This window comes from Lathyrus oleraceus, chromosome 3 (assembly GCF_024323335.1).
Source record: "Lathyrus oleraceus cultivar Zhongwan6 chromosome 3, CAAS_Psat_ZW6_1.0, whole genome shotgun sequence".
NCBI lineage: Eukaryota > Viridiplantae > Streptophyta > Magnoliopsida > Fabales > Fabaceae > Lathyrus > Lathyrus oleraceus.
Genome location: NC_066581.1, coordinates 217497712 through 217520795, shown reverse-complemented (window position 1 = coordinate 217520795; position 23084 = coordinate 217497712). Strand labels below are relative to the sequence as shown.

Here is a 23084-nt window from a genome sequence, read left to right as displayed (position 1 = left end):
TTGATACTTAATGCCTGGCATAAATTGTGCAGAGTTTTACAAGGTAATATTGCAAGACCGCATTTTTAAGTCGACAACGGTATGCGAACGATGGTTATATTGTATGTGTCGCATTACGCGAAAAACCGGCGGGAAACAAGAACAACAGAGCCGCCACCGTGCGTTATTTATCCCAAAAGAGGGAAAGGAAACGCTCGAAGTAAACCTGGAAAAAGCATGGTCTCGCGACCAAAGAGAATGGGATCGGGAGTCGGTTATGCGAAGGGAAGGTATTAGCACCCCTACGCATCCGTCGTACTCGACGGGATCCACACACAATAGGAAGGAAAATGGTTGCTAAAACACTGCTCACACACACACACCGGCTGAAAGAGACACAAGAAAACAGACTGAAACTGACTCGGCAGGACATCGCATCCTGGGCCTACTTAGTCTATCAAGCATAGACATCAGAGTCTAAGTAGTTCGGACTGGGAAAACACATGCTCGCTAGGATATCGCATCCTATGCATACGTATCTCCTCGGACGAAGGAGAATCAGAGCATCCGTAGCTCGGCTAAGACGCACCAGACAAAACAACACAAACACGGGCAAACATGGAACCCGAATGCCAATCGCTGGACTTACATCAGCTTCCGAACCAAACACACACAAGAAGGCAAACGTGGAGCCCAAATGCCAATCACTGGACTTACATCAGCATCCGAACCAAAACACACACAAACACTGGAACCCGAATGCCACTCGATGGACTTACATCAGCTTCCAAGCACACAACAACACGAAACAAAGACACAGGCGCCCGGAGAGATCTGCTCATCTCCTGCCTACGTACCTCATCTGGTATGAGGATCAGGGCGACGTAGTTCCCCTACGGAGGGACACAGGACTAGCCTAGCCAGATAACAGAGGGAGACACAACTAGGGAGACTAACTCGAGCCTAGATGTTATCATGCAAAATTGTCCCTAAGTCAAGGTTTCTAGCTAACTTGCACAGGAAGCAAGCCTATCCTGTTCAGCACAAGTAAACGGAAAATCAAGCATTCACAAGTAGCACACACTATATGCACACAAAAGGGCTCAATCAAAGGGTAAGACTGCAAGAGCAAGTCATCTATACAGAGGTAGTGTTAGCTCTTAACCTTGCCATTGAGGGGCTAAGGTGAAGCTGATGAGAGGAGAGTGAAGATAAGACTTCACAGCTCTTATCCCTGGTCAGGGAGAGCTTCAGACAAAGGAGTGTGGGTTCAGAAAGGAGGAACCCTTCTACACTTGAGACTAAACTGTACATTGTACAAGATCTTGGGTTTGTATCCCAATGCATCAACACAGTGGTGTGAGCAGAGGGACGACTCAACAGAATAGCGGGAGATAGATTGCATATCTCTTATATCCGCCAATTGCCTCATTGAGGTCTTTACCTGCTTGGGGACAAAAGTAAACAATCACAAACATTGCCTCTTAAGGAGGACTTCAGACAGGTGCCTGGCCAAGTAACAGGCCAGGTCTTCCAGACTACATGGAGACAAGAATGTTATACCTCAATGCAAATTGCTTATCAAGCAAAGCAGAGCAATATTAGCAACTAATGTACCTGAAATCAATCAAATATCATCAGTATACCAATCACAGAATTAAACAGCAAATGGTTCACAATTAGCTATATACAGACAAACACACTCCAATGCACCAAAGTGCAAGTCAACTCAAAGGAGCCAAGCATCCTACAACATAAACCAAGTTAGTTTACAATATCAAATGAGACAACTCAATCAAATGTGAATCCACCTCCTTAAGTATTTTGCTTCTTAACCTGAAAATCACATTCAAACATAAGATACAAGACCACTAGGACAAGCCTAGGGTCAAAAGGAAGTGAAAAAGTCAAAACAGCAAGTGAAACATGATCAAAACCAAGATTAATCAATTAAAAAGAGAATCCAATTGGTCTCACATCAAAACTATGCACCAAATTCATTTCATGCACAATTTAAGTCAAACTAGGCAATTGTGAGCCATATATGAGCAAACAGAATGGTCACACTCAAACAAATACCTAAACAGCTCAATAAATTCCACAACAATTCCAGCCTAAATAGGACACATTCAATTAGCTACACATCAATTTTCATGTCATTTGGACAAGAGGAAGCAGGTCAATGAAAATCATAAAGTCAACAGAAATCCAAGCAAGCCAACACATGGTAGCAAAATAAGCATCAACTTCAATCAAATGCAAAACAGTGAGAACAATTAAGAAATGAATGGGACCAAAGCCAAAGTGAATTCAAACATGTTAGAAATCACTCCATCAAATTTCATCTTCATATGATAAGGTATGGCAATTTCACAAGGCATAGAAGACAATCACTCAAGCAAAACCCTAAAATGTCTAAACAGCAAGCAAAAATCCCAATCAAATAGGAAATGGTTCAACAATTCCTACAAAAAATCATGGCAAAGCTAGACATATACAAGATATCACATGAAAAAATTGGGAGCATTTGGAAAAGCATAGGCATAGAAACAAAATTCATGAATACAGCATAGCATAGTGTGACACAAATTGTCACACACAACTTGAACACATCATATCTTGCAAACCATAAACCCAAAATTCACAAACTATACATCAAAATCACCATAAAGGAGTCAAGAACAAGCCTATAAAATTTCATTTATTTTGGATCATGTATGATCATTTTATGAATTAAATGGTGAAACATACACAAAATGCATACAAGAACAAGATCAATAGGCAAAGTCAAAAATTCTCCAGGCACAACTTTGACTATCATACCTAAAAAAAACTAGATGAAATTTGGAATCTAACAAAAAAATCCTCACTCAAATTGGATTAAAATTGGATTAGTTTAGATTTTTTGAAGTTTTGTGAAATAATGAAATATTTATTTAAATTGATTAAATGGATTAATTAATTCCGGATGGCAAACTTGTAATTCCCGCGTCCTGGCCTAAAACGACGCAGTATCATTAAAAGCGCTGGCGCGTCGCCATTGGACGAAACCGGCGCCAAACACGTTTTTGAAAATGGCCAGGCACTGAACGGATTGAAACACGGGATTTCCAGATTTCTTGAAGAACTTCCACGTGTTCTTCATCACTAGATGCGGTTATGAGCGATTCTCAACCAAAATGAATAAATCTTATACCGTTCTCTCCGTCTCTCAGCGTAGATCAAGGATATGGCCATGGTTTTGTCTATAAGTCAATGTATACAAAGATCCACTCAAGAAAAGTTTTACTACACAAACTTCAAATCCAAAGATCTTGATGCATAGTGGATGAAATCGCATGGTTCAAACGTCAAAATGATCTACGTTCCAGGCACTATTGAATCCATACAACAATTGCAAGAATCGAAGACTTCGAAATCTTACCTTCTTGAAGTGGCAGTGTGAAAATCGCGCGAATCTTGCTCCAATTCTTGAAAACAGATGTAGTGCAATGATTAGGAAGGTGATTGGTGAAGAAATTTCAGCTCAAAGGTGCACGATCATGAAGATTCTTCCAGCTGCCATTGATGAGCTAGCTTGTAACAGTTGGAGTTTGGCACCGTTCTTGCTTCAATTTGCTATCAACAGAACTCTAAGATTACCTGCACGTGAAGAATCAATAGAAAAAAGGCCAAAGCAATGATGAATTCTTGGAAAATTGATGAAGAAAGTGAAAATGCAAATTGTGAAATTTTGAGAGAATTGGAGAGTTTTTTTGGATTGGATCTGAAAAAATGATTATTGATTATGCAAAACAGTTACAATTAACTCTTTATACCTCTCCCTAATCCAAAATTAATCAAGATTAGCAAAATTAAGATGATTAGTGTAATGTGCATTTTTATGTGTTAGGTCCAATATGCCCTTTTTAAAACCAGTCCATTTTTCAGCTCAAAACCAGTTCTCACAAGTCAAAAATATCATTTGGAATGTGTTAGAAGAGGTCTCATGTGCAAATTCAATGTATTTCTCAAAATCACCATGTCATGCTAAAAATGCAAATGTGTTCACTTAAAAAATGGCATTTTGCTATGAGAGTTTTTGATGAAATTTGATTATGCACCACGAAAGATCATATGAAATGTGGTTTGCTCAAAGAAAAATCAACCAAATTGGCCATTCCATGTGAAAGTTATGCCACTTTGAATTTGGGCATTTTTGGAAAATGAATGGACCATATCTTGCCAACCACACATGGGAATTTCAAGTTCTTGGACTTTTTGGAATGGTGAGATCAATATATTCAACTTTCATGTTGGACAAAATTCCATTTGAAGCTTGTATGATGAAGTAATTTTGGGGAGAAAAACTTTCCATTTTGGGCAGCTGAAATTACAGGTCACCTGCCATTTTAGGAAACTTCTTGTCTGACCTCCAATTCTTCAACCTTGGTCTTTGATATGTCAAATGAGACTTATATGGATATGAATGAGGCCCTTCAAACCATCTCCCACCTTCCAATCCATAAAATCAGGCACAGTTGACCACAGTCGACCACAATTGACTTTTTAGGATTTCAGCTGAGATTCGGCTTGACTGATGACTTTTGTGCATCCAATCTTTGGCCAACTCATTTCAAAATGATCCTTAGACCATATGAACTTGATAAATCAACCCTAGGGCTTTGTTCCAATGAAAATAGCACATGCTTGCTGGTTTGACTGATTCTCCTGACCAGTTTGACTTAATTTGTCAACTGAGCTTGCACTTGGGCAAATGGACAATGCAATGTTATGCAGTGGCCTATGTTATGTTAATTACCTAATATGAAATGAATGTACAAAAGGTAGGGTGCAAATTTGAGGTGCTACAGCTGCCCCTATTCAATCAACTAGGAACCCGAACGGATGAGAGCAACGGCTGTCAGACTTTCAGGATAAACAGGGATTGAATACCAAGAACCGTAGAAATTTGCACACTGCTGGGAAATTTTGTTGTTTTTCTTTCTTTTGTTTTTTTTATTCTTCTGTCTTCTCTTCAAAAGCACAAGCAAATCCAGACAATCGGACGACAATGACTAGGATCCGAAATCTCAACTAGATGCCAACGGACAACTAGGAAAAACTCAACGTTTACCAAGACCAACGGAGAGGTAAATCAACTCTACTGGGGATGACCAGGAAAGGATACAACCATACGTCAGCGGACGTAATGGGAAAAACTCAACGTTACTAAAACCAACGGAGAGGTAAATCAGCTGGGACGACCAGGAAAAACTCGACGTTTACCAAAACCAACGGAGAGGTAGCCAGACATCATCAGATGAATGGGAAGACTCGACCAGACGTCATCGGACGAAAGGGAGACGCTCGACGTTTATCGACACCAACGGAGAAGGAGAAAACTCAACCAGACGCCAACGGACGAAAGGGAGACCACAGCCGGACACCAAACAGGACGTCTACTGGGGATTCTGGCTGGGAAATCAACCAGACATTAATGAATGAATGGGAATAGGGTATACAATCAAACGTCATCGGACGAATGAGAAAAACTCGACGTTTATCGAAACCAACGGAGAGGTAAATCCGCATGGGGAAAGGTACAACTAGACGTCATCGGACGACTAGGAAAAACTCGACGTTTATCGACACCAACGGAGAGGAGGAAACTCTGAGGGGAACTATCTGGCATTACCAAATGATCTGCGGGGAACAAGCAACTATACGTCATCGGACGCATAGGAAAAACTCGACGTTTATCGACACCAACGGAGAGGAGGAAACTTCACTAGGGAAGGGACGATGTTACGCACATCGAAAGATGATGTTTACCGACACCAAAGAAGACCAGACACTACGCATGACTGGGAAAGCACCGAAAGATGGTGTTTACCGACACCAAAGAAACAACACACGCGGGTGCTGACAGGATACTGACATCTACATGCCTGGGCAAGGCTACACACTTGCAGGGGATCTCACTGGGGAACAAGGTCACGACAGTGAGCAAACAGGAAGGAACACCACGGATACCTGGTTGTAGGTATGAAACGGGTGACCGACCAAACGTGAATTGGTTTGTGTTCCAAAATACTCAACATCCTGAAGAGGGCTAGAAAAGCGATATTGTTAAAGGATGGACCTTCGATTCCACAGGGAATACGAATCTTACTCTGCTGGAGAAAGCAATCAAAAGACTGACCAGAGAGTGCATGAGAAATATTATCTATAGCCGTCGAAACGTAGACAACATACTCGCGTGGAAGATTATCCATAACCGGATTGGAGGTTGTTAGATGGATAGATCGACCGACATCATCCTGAAGAGAGCAAAGGCAAACTTGTTAAAGGATGGACATTCGATTCCGAACAAAGGAATACGAATCTTACTCAACTGGGGAGGACGACTTCGACCCAAGAGCGCATGAGATACATTATCTATAACCGTCGAAACGTAGATAACATACTCGCATGGAAGGTTATCCATAACCGGGTGGGTTGTAAAATGGATAAATCGACCGAAAAGAAAGGCATCGGGGTACCAGGACTAGGTATGCAAAGATGACCAATCAAAAGGGCAGGGAATACCCGCTGGGGATAAAGTTGCTTAATCAAAGCAAATATCCGAAAGGAAAGGAATATCAATATCGAAAACTGGATAATGATAACCACAAAGAGGGGATTACATCTACCGGTTTGTAGGAGGAAAACCACGGAAAAGTAACCGTCATCAATCAGGATGAGCACAAAGGGTTAACTCCACCAAGGGGAGAACGTGGGATTTTACAACTACCAGCTTGTAGGTAGAAAACCACAACGATAGGACCTACAACTACCGGTTTGCAGGTAGAAGCCAACAAACAGAATGAACCACAAAGGTTACCTCTACTAGGGGATGAAAGTGGGATTTTACAACTACCGGCTTGTAGGTAGAAATACACAAAGATAGGACCTACAACTACCGGTTTGCAGGTAGAAGTCAACAAACAGTCAACGGGGAGCCAATTTAGGATCAATCCCAAAAGGCAGACTGAAACAAGACTCATCCTAATGAGGAAAGAACTCAATAGGGAAACCCGTCCCGTGAGGGAGGGAACGGAAACAACCGTCATCCACGAGGATCTAACTCAATGGGGGAACACAGAAGGAAATGGTAGACACTTTCTGCTTAAGGGGTAGACTCTACATGGAGAGATCAGACACACCCACATCTGCTAGGGGAATTGTACTGCTGGGGATACCCGCTCGGCTAAGGAGTCGCTTGCTGAGAAAACACCAACCTCTCAACCATGCTGGAGAACCCAACTCTGAAGCCGATCCAATGGCGCGATGCTAAACTCTTTCCAACAACCCAATCTCGGCCGGTCACCACTGCCTAGGGCTAATGGACATGTTTGCAATGTTGATGCATGAGTTTTTTTTTGTTTTACACAATGCCCCATGATCATGGAAATGCTATGCACTAATGATGCAATATGCTATGCTTGTCTAAATGATGGATGCATAAAAATATGTCCCCTCCAGAGACAACACCGGGGAACTCCAGGAACTGTGCTGAGGATCTCCTTGCCACGTCAATTTCCACCCTGCTGGGGAAAGACAATCCTCGCTGGGGATGAACTCCATCGAACCCGAACTGCTTGGCGATTACCCTGCTAGGGGAGGCAACCCATGCTTGTCTCTACTGGGGATGATTTCACCGGACTCGATCCGCTTGGGGACCTTGCTGGGGGGAGAACCATCAATACAAACTTTGCTGGGAAGACAGCTTCAAACTTGGGAAACAGTCACAACTCCGCTGAGGATATGGTAACCTTCAGGCTTGCTGAGGAGGCACCGATCTCGAATCTGCTAGGGAGATGACACTCTCAAACCCATTGGAGAAATACGGCCTATCGGACATGGGCCGCCCTTCGATTCGTCGAACATTGGTGTTCACCATCCCACCACAGTGTTGACTTTCCACTTTTGAGAACTCCCAGACTCGTCTGGACTTTTCTGATTCATCCCACGAAGATCGAATTCCTGGGATTCATACAAACTTTCCAGTCCTTAGACTTTGAAGAGTCTTCTTGGTTAACTTTCCAGGATCGTCGTCGTAATCCTTCACCGTCCCTACTTGAAGTGGCAGTGTGAAAATCGCGCGAATCTTGCTCTAATTCTTGAAAACAGATGTAGTGCAATGATTAGGAAGGTGATTGGTGAAGAAATTTCAGCTCAAAGGTGCACGATCATGAAGATTCTTCCAGCTGCCATTGATGAGCTAGCTTGTAACAGTTGGAGTTTGGCACCGTTCTTGCTTCAATTTGCTATCAACAGAACTCTAAGATTACCTGCACGTGAAGAATCAATAGAAAAAAGGCCAAAGCGATGATGAATTCTTGGAAAATTGATGAAGAAAGTGAAAATGCAAATTGTGAAATTTTGAGAGAATTGGAGAGTTTTTTTGGATTGGATCTGAAAAAATGATTATTGATTATGCAAAACAGTTACAATTAACTCTTTATACCTCTCCATAATCCAAAATTAATCAAGATTAGCAAAATTAAGATGATTAGTGTAATGTGCATTTTTATGTGTTAGGTCCAATATGCCCTTTTTAAAACCAGTCCATTTTTCAGCTCAAAACCAGTTCTCACAAGTCAAAAATATCATTTGGAATGTGTTAGAAGAGGTCTCATGTGCAAATTCAATGTATTTCTCAAAATCACCATGTCATGCTAAAAATGCAAATGTGTTCACTTAAAAAATGGCATTTTGCTATGAGAGTTTTTGATGAAATTTGATTATGCACCACGAAAGATCATATGAAATGTGGTTTGCTCAAAGAAAAATCAACCAAATTGGCCATTCCATGTGAAAGTTATGCCACTTTGAATTTGGGCATTTTTGGAAAATGAATGGACCATATCTTGCCAACCACACATGGGAATTTCAAGTTCTTGGACTTTTTGGAAAGGTGAGATCAAGATCTTCAACTTTCATGTTGGATAAAATTCCATTTGAAGCTTGTATGATGAAGTAATTTTGGGGAGAAAAACTTTCCATTTTGGGCAGCTGAAATTACAGGTCACCTGCCATTTTAGGAAACTTCTTGTCTGACCTCCAATTCTTCAACCTTGGTCTTTGATATGTCAAATGAGACTTATATGGACATGAATGAGGCCCTTCAAACCATCTCCCACCTTCCAATCCATAAAATCAGGCACAGTTGACCACAGTTGACTTTCTAGGATTTCAGCTGAGATTCGGCTTGACAGATGACTTCTGTGCATCCAATCTTTGGCCAACTCATTTCAAAATGATCCTTAGACCATATGAACTTGATAAATTAACCCTAGGGCTTTGTTCCAATGAAAATAGCACATGCTTGCTGGTTTGACTGATTCTCCTGACCAGTTTGACTTAATTTGTCAACTGAGCTTGCACTTGGGCAAATGGACAATGCAATGTTATACAGTGGCCTATGTTATGTTAATGACCTAATATGAAATGAATGTACAAAAGGTAGGATGCAAATTTGAGGTGCTACAGTATGCTGCAAACTCTCATTTTATGAGTTTTGGATTTTAAACTTGTGCTTCTTCATTGGTTTCAGGTGGTACCGTAGCAGAAACACTTCAACCCGAATTTTGGGTGACAGCGGTTGAAAAATGACTGAGCCTGTTGAAATGCATTAAGACCCCTATAGAAAGGAACAATTCTCCTTTGACAGATTTCGGAGAGCTTCTCAAAACTGTGAGCACACATGCTCATCAGTCTCATTTTGCCCGCTGTAGGAGATTTCAGGAGCCAAAAACTGCCTTACTATTTGGTAGAGGAGGAAAATAGGAGAGTGAAGTAGGGATTGGGGTTCTTGGAGTTTTAGGGTGGGTTGAATTTGGTTCACATTCCATTTGTGTAGATTTCGTGAATTTGGAACATCTTATGACGTGTAATGCACATGACACTTGCTGCTAAATGAGAAAATGGTGTTTTTTTGGTAGCGAAACAAAACCTTTTTCTTGTACTCAATTTCTGCAAATAGCATTTTATTCTTCTTGGAGCGAATTCGGCTAATTCCTTTTTCTAATTTACTCTCTAGGTTTCTGAGTTCCTTACCATTCATATTGCTCAAGGCTTCACCCATCATTTGCCTGTTATGATTATGCAAATTACTGATTTGCACTCGCAGTTTCGCGGCTTCTTGCTGATAACATTGAGCATTAGTCTCAAAAGCTGATTTAGCACCAGAAGTATCAGAACATGCTTTATTATACCTCTCAATAGAAGCTTTCACACATTTAGTTTCATATTCATAGAGACGGCCACGAGTCGAAAAAACTATAAGAGCAACTTCTGCATCGCAAAGCACAAATAACTCATATGCCTTCTTAAGCAAGCCATTTCTACGTTTGCAGAAGGTAACTTGGAGATTTGTTGTTTTTTCAATCCTCTTGATCTCAATCTTTCCCCTTCCAATCTTTCTCTAAGGAGAATCAGACATGGATTCATTTGGAAAACTCATAGTTGCAAGCTTATTAAGGACAATTACACAGATTATAATCTTTGAAGTAGAATATATAAATGCTCTATCTTCTTTTCAACTTTGTAGAACAAAGAGATATAAGAAAAAGAAAGAAAAGAAATGGTATTTATAAAGTGAAAAACCACCTTTTTTCTCTCCATTATTCTCCTTCCATTCAACTATATCATCACTACCCTTAGCCAAATCAACTTCATCCTCATACAAAACTGAACCGTTTCTTCTACCCAAAACTCTTATGTCACCCACTCACGGTAACATCACCCTCTCCACGCAGTGCCGAATACCTGTTTTGCTTATAACCAAACTTTCCCATTGTTACGCCTTTTTTAACATCATTATTGCAGGTTTTGGGTACTACTACCCCGTCCTTGTTGAATTCAAATTCCACTTCACAATCACGCAAATTAATTTTTTCATCCTTCTTCTAATCATTAATGACAGAGTCGTTAAAACGAGAAGGAAGAACCTGAACTCGCCCTCTCGAAGTCCTAACCAACGGCGGTAGCTGAACCTGATTTTTCTTCACGGGAACCATCTCCTCCTTGGAGTTTGACTTAATTTCACCGGGGAGCACGGATGATGAATTGGAACAAAAAAATGAAAAATGGATTGAAATTGGACACACGGACGAAAACCATGAGGTTCACTTGATTCTACCAAATGAAAGAGTTTTCCAATCTTGCATGACTAGGGAGATTAATCATCTTATATCAAAAATAAAAAACAAGGCCCAAAAGACAAACATGGACTGGTCGTGGTAGCGAGTCCAACAACAAACGTTGGTGGGTAGCATCACGACCAGATGGAATGGTCACGAAAAAAAGAATGCAAACAAATGATTGATGGGAAAAAATTTCAGGGCCAAAATCAGGGTATGACAGTTGCCCCTATTTAAACATCCTCCACCAGAGGAAAATGAAACGACACTTTTTCATCGGATCATAGTGGGGGATGGTTAAATACCATGGAGACCCAGATTTTGATCCTTAAAAATGAAAATGCTATGATATGATATGCATGGGTGAAAGACTTTATTTCTGAATTTATCTATTAGGCACACAGTGAATCCTTAACAGGAGATGTTACCAGACAGACCCATCTGTGGGGAATGCTGATGGCACACAGAGAAACAGAAACAACAGGCTAAAACAAACCGCTGGGGATAACAATCTTGCTGGAGAGTCCGACACACACCGGGGAGTACTCAAAGTGAAAGTTGACAAACGACACTTAGAATACAAGAGATTTCGTCAGCAGGTTCAGACACCACATGAAGACAACTTGCATATTTTCTACGAGAATTCCCACAATAGGTTCATACATGGCCTGACAACACTGGAATCATCAAAGAAAAAGGCTATTCAAAGCAGGTTCAAACCTGACCTGGTAATACTTGAATAAAAGTTCAGCAATAGGTTCCTACATGACCTGACAATGCTGGGGAATATCAAAAAGTTCTGACAGCAGGTTCAGACATGACCTGACAACACTAGAAAAATTCAAAAAGCGTATATCAACGGGTTCACACATGACCTGACGACACTTTGAACATTCTTGACAAATCCGGAGATTTCTCACAAGAAAATCATCCAATCAAAAATTATGGAAATTACTATCAATGAAAGAGTCAAAATGACCACTTTCCAGGAAGTTCCAGTTACACTTGGACTTTAAGGGCGCTGGTGACGACCAGACTCAAAGCTACCATTTACAAATGGATTTGACAGATGCTGGTGACAACCATACTTTAAAAGGATACTAGTTACAACTGGATTTGACAAAGGCTGGTGATAACCAGACTTTAAACTGATACCAGTTATAACTGGATTTGACAGATGCTGGTGACAACCAGACTTTAAAAGGATACCAGTTACAACTGGATTTCAAAAAATGTGCGCCAGTTACAACTGGACTTAACAGACAATGCCAATAACAATTGGACTTACAAATAAATATGGTTATAACCAGACTTATCAGACCATTTACAAATGGATTTTAAGACAGTGCTAGTTACAACTCTGATTGGGGATACCAATTACAATTGGATTTACAATAAGATGCTGGTGACAACCAGATTTTACAGAGCCACTAGTTACAACTGGATTTTAACATTCGAGCGCCAGTTACAACTGGACTTAACAGATAATGCCAATAACAATTGGACTTGCCGACAATGCTGGTTACAACCAGATTTATCGTACCATTGACAAATGGATTTTACAGATACTAGTGACAACCAGACTTTAAAATGAGATCTGTTATAATTGGACTTCCAGGATGCTGGTAATGACCAGACTTAAAGATACCATTTAAAGATGGATTAGACAGACGCTGGTGACAACCAGACCTTAGAAGGATACCAATTACAACTGGATTTGATCAAAGACGCTGGTGACAACCAGACTTCACAAACGACACCAGTAACAAATGGTCTTAGAGGTCCAGGGATAAAAATTAACAACGAGACCCATGATTATGCAAATGAGCATGAAGCACTTCAGGCTAGACATGATTTGGATTTTGCTTATGTGCATGATGTATGAATGATCACGATATGCAAATGCTGACAATATACATACTGGAAATTAGGGAAAGCTTTATGGAGGTACTGAATCCTCAACACCAACAACTCAACCAAATGAGTGAGTAATTGCATCAAAGGAGGATCTATCAAGCTGAACAGTTACAACTAGCCCAATAATCCTTTTAGAGAATGATAACTTTAAGCTCTCTGGAGATATATGTAAATCATCCAAGAGAAGTCTTGCAACTTGAGATTTGTGGGGAAAGACGAATGGTTTCCTTTTTAATATTTCCACATGGCAAAGCAAAATTGTGTTTCTCAATATGTTGAAAAATTCTTTTTGAGTTCAAAATTTCATAATTAATAAATAAATGGCATTTTGCATAACAAAGAAAATCAGAGAAAAACAGCAAATGATAGAATTTGATAGGCAAACTTGTATATATTCAAGAATGGTAGCACAGAAATGGTGTAGCTCCATGGAATGTTGCACATTTGCAAATGGCAATAGGGAAAGGTTTACATTGAATTGCAATTACTACTACTATCCCTAATAACAATGATTCCACAAAACCTCGCTTCCGAAGGGAGCAGTTGAGTTGATCTTCCACTTTTAGCTCTTTTGTGTTGATTAGTGACAACTGATGCAGTCTATGCGTTTTGTCCTTAATTTTTTCCTGGATCGCCCTTTCGGGTTTTCAATCCATCGGGATGCTCTTTTTGCCTAAGTCGCCTTTCCAGGTTTTCAACTTAGCGAGCTACCATTTTTTTTATCCCTAACTTTTGCTTGGACCGCCCTTTCGGGTTTTCAGTCCACCGGGTTTTGTTAGGCATAGTATCTTTTGACTGCATCAGAGTTCACAGGGTGAATGAGCTATTCTCCATCCATAATTGTGAGAAATAGAGCACCTCTAGAGTATGCTCTTTTTACAACGTATAGGCCTTCATAGTTGGGAGTCCACTTCCCACGTGAATCTTTGTGTACTGGCAAGATCTTCTTGAGCACGAGATCCCCTTCCTTGAACTCTCGAGGACGGACCTTTTTGTCAAACGCTTTCTTGATTCGTTGCTGGTACTATTGTGCATGGCACAGAGCGGTCATACGCTTCTCATTAATGAGGTTAAGTTGATCATAGTTGTTTTGGATCCATTCAGCTTCGTCTAGCTTGGCCTCCATCAATATTCTCATTGAAGGTATCTCAACTTCGACTGGGAGAACTGCTTCCATCCCATACACCAAGGAGAACGGGGTTTCCCCTGTTGAAGTGCAGACTGAGGTCCGGTATCCATGCAAAGCAAAGGGTAGCATCTCGTGCCAATCCTTATAAGTTTTCACCATCTTTTGCAGGATCTTCTTGATATTTTTGTTGGTAGCTTCAACAACACCATTCATCTTTGGACGATATGGAGAAGAATTGTGGTGGTTGATCTTGAAACTCTCACATAATTCTGTCATTGTCTTGTTGTTCAAGTTTAAACCGTTGTCTGTAATGATCTTGCTAGGGATTCCATAGCGGAAGATAATCTCCTTCTTGATAAAGTGAGCAACCACATGTCTCGTCACATTGGTGTAGGAAGCAACCTCCACCCACTTAGTGAAGTAATCGATGGCAACCAGGATGAAATGATGACCATTGGAAGCCTTAGGCTCTATATCACCAATCATGTCGATGCCCCATATTGAGAAGGGCCAAGGCGATGTCAAAACATTCAACAGTGTTGGTGGTACATGCACTTTATCAGCATAAATTTGGCATTTATGACATTTACTTGCATAGTTGAAACAATCGGACTCCATGGTCAACCAATAATTGCCAGCTCTCAAAATCTTCTTGGCCATGGCATACCCATTAGCATGGGTTCCAAAGGATCCTTCATGAATCTCCTTGATCAACAGGTCTGCTTTGTGTCTATCCACACATCTGAGTAGAACCATGTCATGGTTTCTCTTGTAAAGCACATCATTGCTCAAAAAGAATTTGGACGATAACCTCCTCAGATTTTTCTTATCCAACAATGTAGCATCTTCTGGATACTCTTGACTTAAAAGATATCGCTTGATGTCATGAAACCATAGTTTACCATCAGTTTCTTCTTCAATCAGCTGACAGTAAGTAGGCTCATCTCTACGCTCGATTCAAATAAGTGGAGCTTCATTATGAAATCTGACTTGGTACATTGATGCTAATGTTGCCAAAGCATCAACCACTTGATTCTCTACTCTTGGGATGTGATGGAAAGTGATATCATCAAAGTATTCTATCATCTTTACAACATGAGCACGATACGTGATCAAATTCGCATCACGAGTCTCCCATTCACCTTTGACTTGATAGATCACCAAGGCTGAGTCTCCATACACTTCAAGGATCTTGATTCGAAGATAAATTGTGGCTTCAAGACCAAGGATACAAGCTTCATATTCTGCGACATTATTCGTACAATCAAAGCACAACTTTACTGTGAAAGGGGTAAAGCCACCATTTGGATTCATCAAAATAGCTCCCACACCATTACCATTGTAGTTGGAGGAACTGTCGAACGCGAGCTTCCATCGGGATCCTGGCTCCGGTCCTTCATCTGGGCCTGGGATCTCACAATCCTTTATCACCATTATATCCTCTTCAGGGAAATCAAACTTCAATGGCTGATAGTATTCAACTGGTTGGTGAGCAAGATACTCTGCTAAAACACTTCCCTTGATTGCTTTCTGGGTTACGTACTGGATGTCGTACTCCAACAAGAGCATCTGCCAACGGGCAAGTCTTCCAGTTAAGGTAGGTTTCTCAAAGATATACTTTATTGGATCCATCTTCGAGATCAACAAAGTAGTATGGTAAATCATGTACTGCCTCAAACGACGAGTGGCCCCTTCTAGCGCGCAACAAGTTTTCTCCAAAAGCGAATAACGACTTTCACAATCGGTAAACTTTTTACTCAGATAGTAAGTAGCATGTTCTTTCCGACCAGTTTCGTCATGTTGCCCCAGCACGCATCCCATTGACCCTTCAAGCACAGTCGTATACATGATTAATGGCTTTCCTGGGACAGGTGGAATTTAAATAGGAGGCTATTGCAAGTATTGACGAATCTTCTCAAAAGCACTTTGACAATCAGAATTCCATTCGATAGCTTGATCCTTTCGAAGCAATTTGAAGATAGGCTCACACGTGGCTGTCATATGTGAGATAAACCTTGAGACGTAATTCAAACGTCCAAGGAAACCTCTAACTTCTCGCTCGGTGCATGGAGCAGGCATTTCTTGTATAGCTCGGACCTTATCGGGGTCCACCTCAATTCCTCGTTGACTAACGATGAAACCATGCAACTTCCTTGAACGGACACCGAATATGCATTTTGTAGGGTTTAATCATAATCTAAACTTCCTGAGGCGTTCAAACAACTTCTTCAGATGGCTCATATGATCTTCTTCATTCTAAGATTTAGCGATCATGTCGTCAACATAGACCTTTATCTCCTTGTGCATCATATCATGGAAAAGAGTGACCATAGCTCTTTGGTAAGTTGCCCCGACATTTTTGAGACCGAAAGGCATTACCTTGTAGCAAAATGTGCCCCAAGGGGTAATAAAAGTGGTCTTCTCCATGTCATCTGGAGCCATCTTGATTTGATTATATCCAGAAAAACCATCCATAAAGGAGAATACAACAAAACTTGCAGTGTTATCTACCAGAGTATCAATGTGTGGTAGAGGGAAATCGTCCTTTGGACTAGCTTTGTTCAGATCCCTATAGTCAACACACATCCTCACCTTTCCATCCTTTTTAGGCACATGTACAATATTAGCTACCCATTGTAGGTACTTCACCACTGCGAGGAAACCAACATCAAATTGTCGCTTGACTTTTTCACGAATCTTCAGAGCCATATCTGGTCTTGTTCTTCGGAGTTTCTGTTTTACTGGCATACATTCTGGCTGAAGCGGAAGCTTGTGCTCAACGATGTCGGTGTTTAGGTCTGGCATATCCTGGTATGACCATGCAAATACATCCACATATTCTTGTAGCAGCTTAACCAATCTCTCTTTGAGGTTTGCTTCAAGCGTGGTGCCGACTTTGACTTCTTTCTTCTCTTCCTCTGTGCCAATGTTGATTGTTTCCATCGGTTCTTCATGTGGCTGAAGGGCTTTGGACTCGTGCTCGAGCAGCCTTGCCAATTCGTCGGGGATGTAACAATCTTCTTCACCCTCTTCTTCCGCTTGGTAGATAGGGGAGTTAAAGTTATGAGAGGGAGTAAAGTCATTGGATTCAACGGGGTTATCATTTATTCTGCATGTTTGAATGATTGATTTCTTTTAGAAAAGTAAAAATAAAAGATGCATAAATGAAAAGTTTTTTGTCTTTTTTTTTGTTTTTGAAAAGATTGCCATTTTCTTAAGAGAAAGCAAAATAAATGAATAATAAGAATTTAACAAAATGCCTTTCATTCACAGATAATGATTATTTGAAAATGAAAAGGGGCCATACAACATGATCCATTAGCCTTGGGAAGAGCTACGGATTTGAAAGGAAAAAACAACAATTATTACTTTGACAAAGGAAAATTTTTGGGGATCTCAACCGCCTTCCAGTTGTTCAAAGCTGTCTCACACCGGTAAACCAAACATGGTTCATCTTCATCTTCGGTGTTGTCTTCAATTGCATTGACTTAATCTCCATGGATGAATCCTGTGCTAAGGAATACTTCCTGGATGCTTCGGGTGCTGTCCTTTGCAAGGACTCGGCTCCTTTCACAGCGGAAGGCACATATCCCAGACCAAAGCGATCATGCTTCTCACGAATATCAATAAGCTGACCCCAACCTTCAGGGTCTCCTCCTTCAATGCTAGACTTTGCGCTTTTCAGAGAAGCGAAAGATGAACAAGCTTTCCCAACCGGGTCCTTCATCTCCACAAAAGTGGCATTGGCTATTTCAAGAGCTTGGAAAGAAGTTTCCAAAGCGTCGTCATCAGCCTCGATATACCTGAAGGATGAAAGGTGTCTGACCATAAAGTCCTCCTCTCTAGAGATAATAATCAGTTGATTGTCCACCACAAACTTCATTTTTTGATGTAAAATGGAGGTGACTGCCCCTACAACATGAATCCAAGGACGTCCCAGCAAGCAGCTATACGCTGGATTAATATCCATGACTTGGAAATTAATCGGGAATACATGAGGTCCAATCAATATGGGCAGTTCAACCTCTCCAATCACGATTCTCCTGGAACCATCAAAAGCTTTCACTACCAAGGCACTAGGCCTCATAGCTGGTCCTTGATAAGATAACTTGGCGAGTGTTCTCTTTGGCATAACATTCAAAGACGATCCAGTATCAACAAAAACTCTTGCCAAAGCATCATCTTTGCATTTTACCAAGATATGGAGAGCACGATTGTGATTTTGTCCATCCTCAGGTAATTCCTCTCCACTAAAGCTCAAAGTATTACAAGCTGTGATATTCGCAACCACCCCATCAAACTAGTCTACTATTATGTTTTGTGTTACATGAGCTTGGGCAAGCACCTTCAACAAAGCCTCCCTATGGGCTTGGGAGTTCAATAGCAGAGACAAAATAGAGATCTTAGAGGGTGTCTGATGCAGCTGATCCACCACTTTGTAATCATTCCTCTTGATCAACCTCAAGAATTCAACCGCATCTTCAGACTGGACCGCTTCAGGTTCTTTAGTGGGAGCTGCAACTGTAGATTCCTTGGTCGGCGCTTGAGGAGTCACATTGAATTCAGACGTATAAATTCGACCACTACGGGTCATTCTGCTCATCCTTGCAATATTGGTGACATCCTCACTTATAGCTTCTGTCACTTCAACGTTTGCACTTCCTTCAACAACCTTGTCCACAACGGTAATCTCATATTTCCAAGGCACAACCTTGGTGTTCTCATATGGAAAATGCATAGGCATACATATCTCAACAGGCGACGGCTAACCATTCATAGGAACCACTCCACCACTATAATATGGGATCTCAACTGGTTCAGGTAAATTGAAACAAGGTTCAATTACCAACACGTCTTCGTTTTTTATAACGCTGGAGATCTGAAGCACTCCTTTATTTATCAAGTCTTGAATGTTATCTCATACCACTTGACATCCCCTTGGGTATGCCGCACACTCTTCACACTTGTCATGGCGAACATTAATCAGGCCAGCTTGCACCAATCGGGCATGGAATGCTGCCAAAGGAGTCTTAACATCATCCACCTTATCAACCGTAACACCAACAAAGGCATCTTCAATGGCATTTACTGTAGGATCTCCATGGGGAGGAAGAGGATTGTTCTTCATATTCGGTCCCATATCCTTAAAAGACAGGATCTTGCTTTCAATCAGTTCACGAACCCTATGCTTCAGAACGTAACAACCCTCTAGGTCATTGTTGAAAAGTATATCTTCGGCAAATATTTTTTTATCGTATCCACAGAGATTGGTTGTTATTACCACCGTTCTATAATCCAAATTGTTATAAGTTTAGAAAGTAACCAAGTTGTTTTGTTTGGAAAGTTATCTTTTTGAGTAAAATGTCACTAAAACAATAAAATGGTTTTAATCAAATGTAAAAGCTTGGCAAGATTGGAGTTCACTATTCCAAGTGCTTATGATTCATTATGATAACTATATAGATTTAAGATTATTGATGATGTTCAAGTATCCTCTCAATGTCATTTATGTCTAAATGACATTGTGATAATCACTATATTGATCCTTAGACGATCTCTCCACCTAACTATCAATATAGAAATCTTTAATGGTTGATACCAAAGAAGAGTAATGAATAAATCTATCTCTACAACTTATTCACTACTTGAAAATCTATTTTATGTCAAGATTTAAATAATCTCTTTCAACAACTATTCAAATCTGATATTCAGCTTAGGGCAAAAATATCATTCAATACATCAACAATCTTTTATCATATATATAAATCAAATGGAATACATAAAAAATGAGAATAGCTACTACCTCCAGTCTTTACAAAATGGGGTTTAGCTCCTCATCATCATTTTCAAAAGCAATAGGCAATGGAAGAAAACTCTGTTTTTTCCTCTTACAAAATATCAAAGTATCAATGTGTGAATGTGCTAGAATGAATATCAATTTCCATTCTGATTTTCTAAAAAGGGTTGACATTTCCTAAAATGATCATTTTCATCCAAAGTAGAAAAGCTCCCCTAAGGCAGACACCAAAATGGCAAAACCAGCTGGTCATGAAAAATAACACCCTTGGCCCAAAAACAGCTTGCTAGATTCGCAAGCTTCGCGGCGCGAACTGAAGCTATCTCAGCTTCCTTGCTTTGCAAGCTTCATCCAAAGAGTCTTCCAAGTGGTATTCTTCCAAGTTAGGCTTCCAAATTGCATTCAACACTTCTTTAAATTTATGATTGTGCATTCCAAAGCTCTCTTGCCCAAAAATTCTACAAAACTAACAAATATGTGAAATAGCCATTCAAAACAACATAAATTAAACAGGATTGCATTTATACAAAATAGTGAGAATAAAATGTGTAATTACATCAAAACTTGGTAAAAGGGACCAATAAATTGATATAAAAAGTAGTATTAATTGGTCCCTAACAGTCATGCCCGGGGGCACCTTCATGGAAAGAACAGTATGCATTAGGGTTGTACCATGGAGGCAGACGATCAGGTGGAGGTCCCATAGGTCTAGGAACCACCAAACCCTTTTGTAACAAGGAGGGATAAAGCTTAGTGTACGACATTGGGATTGGATTGAAGGTCGCCCTATCCCCTTGCCTCCTATTCTGGTTCAAAGCATTTTACCTTGGAGCTTGAGCTCTCGGCTGTTGATATACAGGAGCTGCTGGTGCTTGTTGATAAGCTGGAGGAACCGCAACACGTTGAACTGGAGCTGGTCGATAAACTAGAGGCCCTTGATAAGCCTGAGTAGTCTGTTGATTGAATGCAGGCATCACAGCAGCTACGTACGGTTGTCGGGCGTACTGAACGGGATACATGGGTTGCTGATAGGGAAAGGGTTGTTGAACATACTGTTGTGGTGAATATTATTATGGTCTCCTCCTTGGAGGGGCTCTTCCTTGGCCAATAGTCACAACATTCGTTTCCCCTTCCTTCTTTCTGAGAAACCCTCCAGAGAACTTCTTTGGATTAGCATTTGAAGTTCTAGCTACAGCCGCAAGTTTGCCATTTCTTAAACCATATTCGACCCGAGCCCTTATAGAAACAAGCTCGGAGAATCCCAAGGAAGCACTTCCAACCATCTTCTCATAGAATTGGGGTTGGACAGTGTCGATGAATAGTTCAGCCAATTCCTTCTCAGCTAAAGGTGGTTCAACTTGAGAAGCCAGTTCCCTCCATCTTTGAGCATATTCCTTGAAGGACTCCTTGTCATGCTGGAACATGCTTTGCAACTGTCTTCTGTCAGATGCCATGTCCATGTTGTATTTGTAGTGTTTTATGAACGCGTCTGACAGGTCTTGGAAACACCTGATCCTATTCTGATCCAGACTTAAATACTACTTGGAAGGAGCCCCAATTAAGCTATCTTGAAAACAATGGATCATCAGCTTGTCGTCTTCCACGTGTGCAGCCATTTTTCGGTAATACATGATGAGATGGCTCTTTGGACAAGTATGCCCCTTGTATTTGTCAAAGTCTGGAGTTTTGAATTTGGCCGGAATCACCAACCCAAATACCAGGCACATTTCTTTGGCGGCAGATCCAAAGACGTGGTCTCCTTCTAAATCTCGGAACTTCTTCTCAAGGAGTTGCATGTTCTCCTTTACTTCTCTGAAATCTTCAAGTCTTACTTCGTCACCAACAACGGTTGAGTCGACAGTCTGATACATGTGATGTTGATCTTCGAAGTGCGGAATGTGCCTAGCATAGGCAGCTGGTGGAGCAACGATATGGATGACTGGGCATGCATCGGTGTAAACCGGTAATGGCACGGCTTGTTGGACATATTGCCCCATGTCGTGCATTACTTCCACTCGAGGGACGAAGTCGTAAGGTAGCCCATATGGAGGAAGGGTTGAGGGTAACATCCTCTGAAGTTGGACTTCCACTGTTGGGCTCGTGGTCTCTGAAATCACGGTCGATTGTGGAACCTCAAACCTGAAAGTCAAAGCTTGTAACATTTCCCTCATCTGGGACATGCCCCCTGTAATACCCCAAAATTTACCCTTCATTTTTTGTTGGAAGCATGGGATTTTGTTTCACATTTTATTAGCATCATACTAGGTCATACTCATTGCATACTGCATCAATGACTTGGAAATCAGGGTTTGATTGATCACTCCTTAACAGAAGGAGCCCACACAAAGCAAGATTGAGAATTGGACTTCATTTTCCAAGTATACAAGTCTTAAGGGTCTCAAGGGGGTCCGGGTATCTTATTATGGTCCTCAGTTCATCAGTGGAGGATTCAGAGCTCCCAGAGTGTGCATATGGATTTAAACAGAAATTAGGGTTTCATGACTACCTGCAACAGGCAATGTTTGGTTGGAAATAAGGGGGCTCATTCATGTCATGATTATAGAGGCATCTTGGCCTAGGAAGATTCACAATTATCTCAGAATGATCCATTGGCAATCAGTGCAATCAGTTCCTGATCATTTTTGCCCTAAACTAGGTTTTGGTGAAACTCATTTCCATAGCCCTCCATATCTCCACAAGGGTCTACATACAAAAAATCAGCTCTCTATTTGAGCTAGAAGTGCTTCAATTGATCAATGGAATCGGGAATCAAACAGTTTGGGAAAAGTCAATTGTGGGGCCAGAAAAGTCAACTCCTGACATTTTAAGAGTGGAATCTCAAAATTCATGCCTAAGGGAGCCTACATGTGAAATTTGATCAAGGTTGGATCATGGATTCATCATTTAATCAGGAGTTGCAAAAGTTACTAAATTTGGAAATGGTTGACTTTCCATTTAGGGCAAGTTTTCATGGTTGTTACACTCACTTTAAGCCTATTTTCCATCAATATGCAAGCTCCATTTGAAAATTTCTCCAACATGAAAGTTGTTCCTCTTGTTTCAAGCTTTCTAGAGATATAAAGTTTGCTCCATT

At 40.8% G+C, this 23084-nt stretch overlaps 1 pseudogene; it reads right to left on the bottom strand.

The window, feature by feature from the left end:
- Positions 1–9886: 9886 nt before the first annotated feature.
- LOC127130507 (floral homeotic protein AGAMOUS-like) lies at positions 9887–10614 on the bottom strand (annotated as a pseudogene).
- Positions 10615–23084: the final 12470 nt, after the last annotated feature.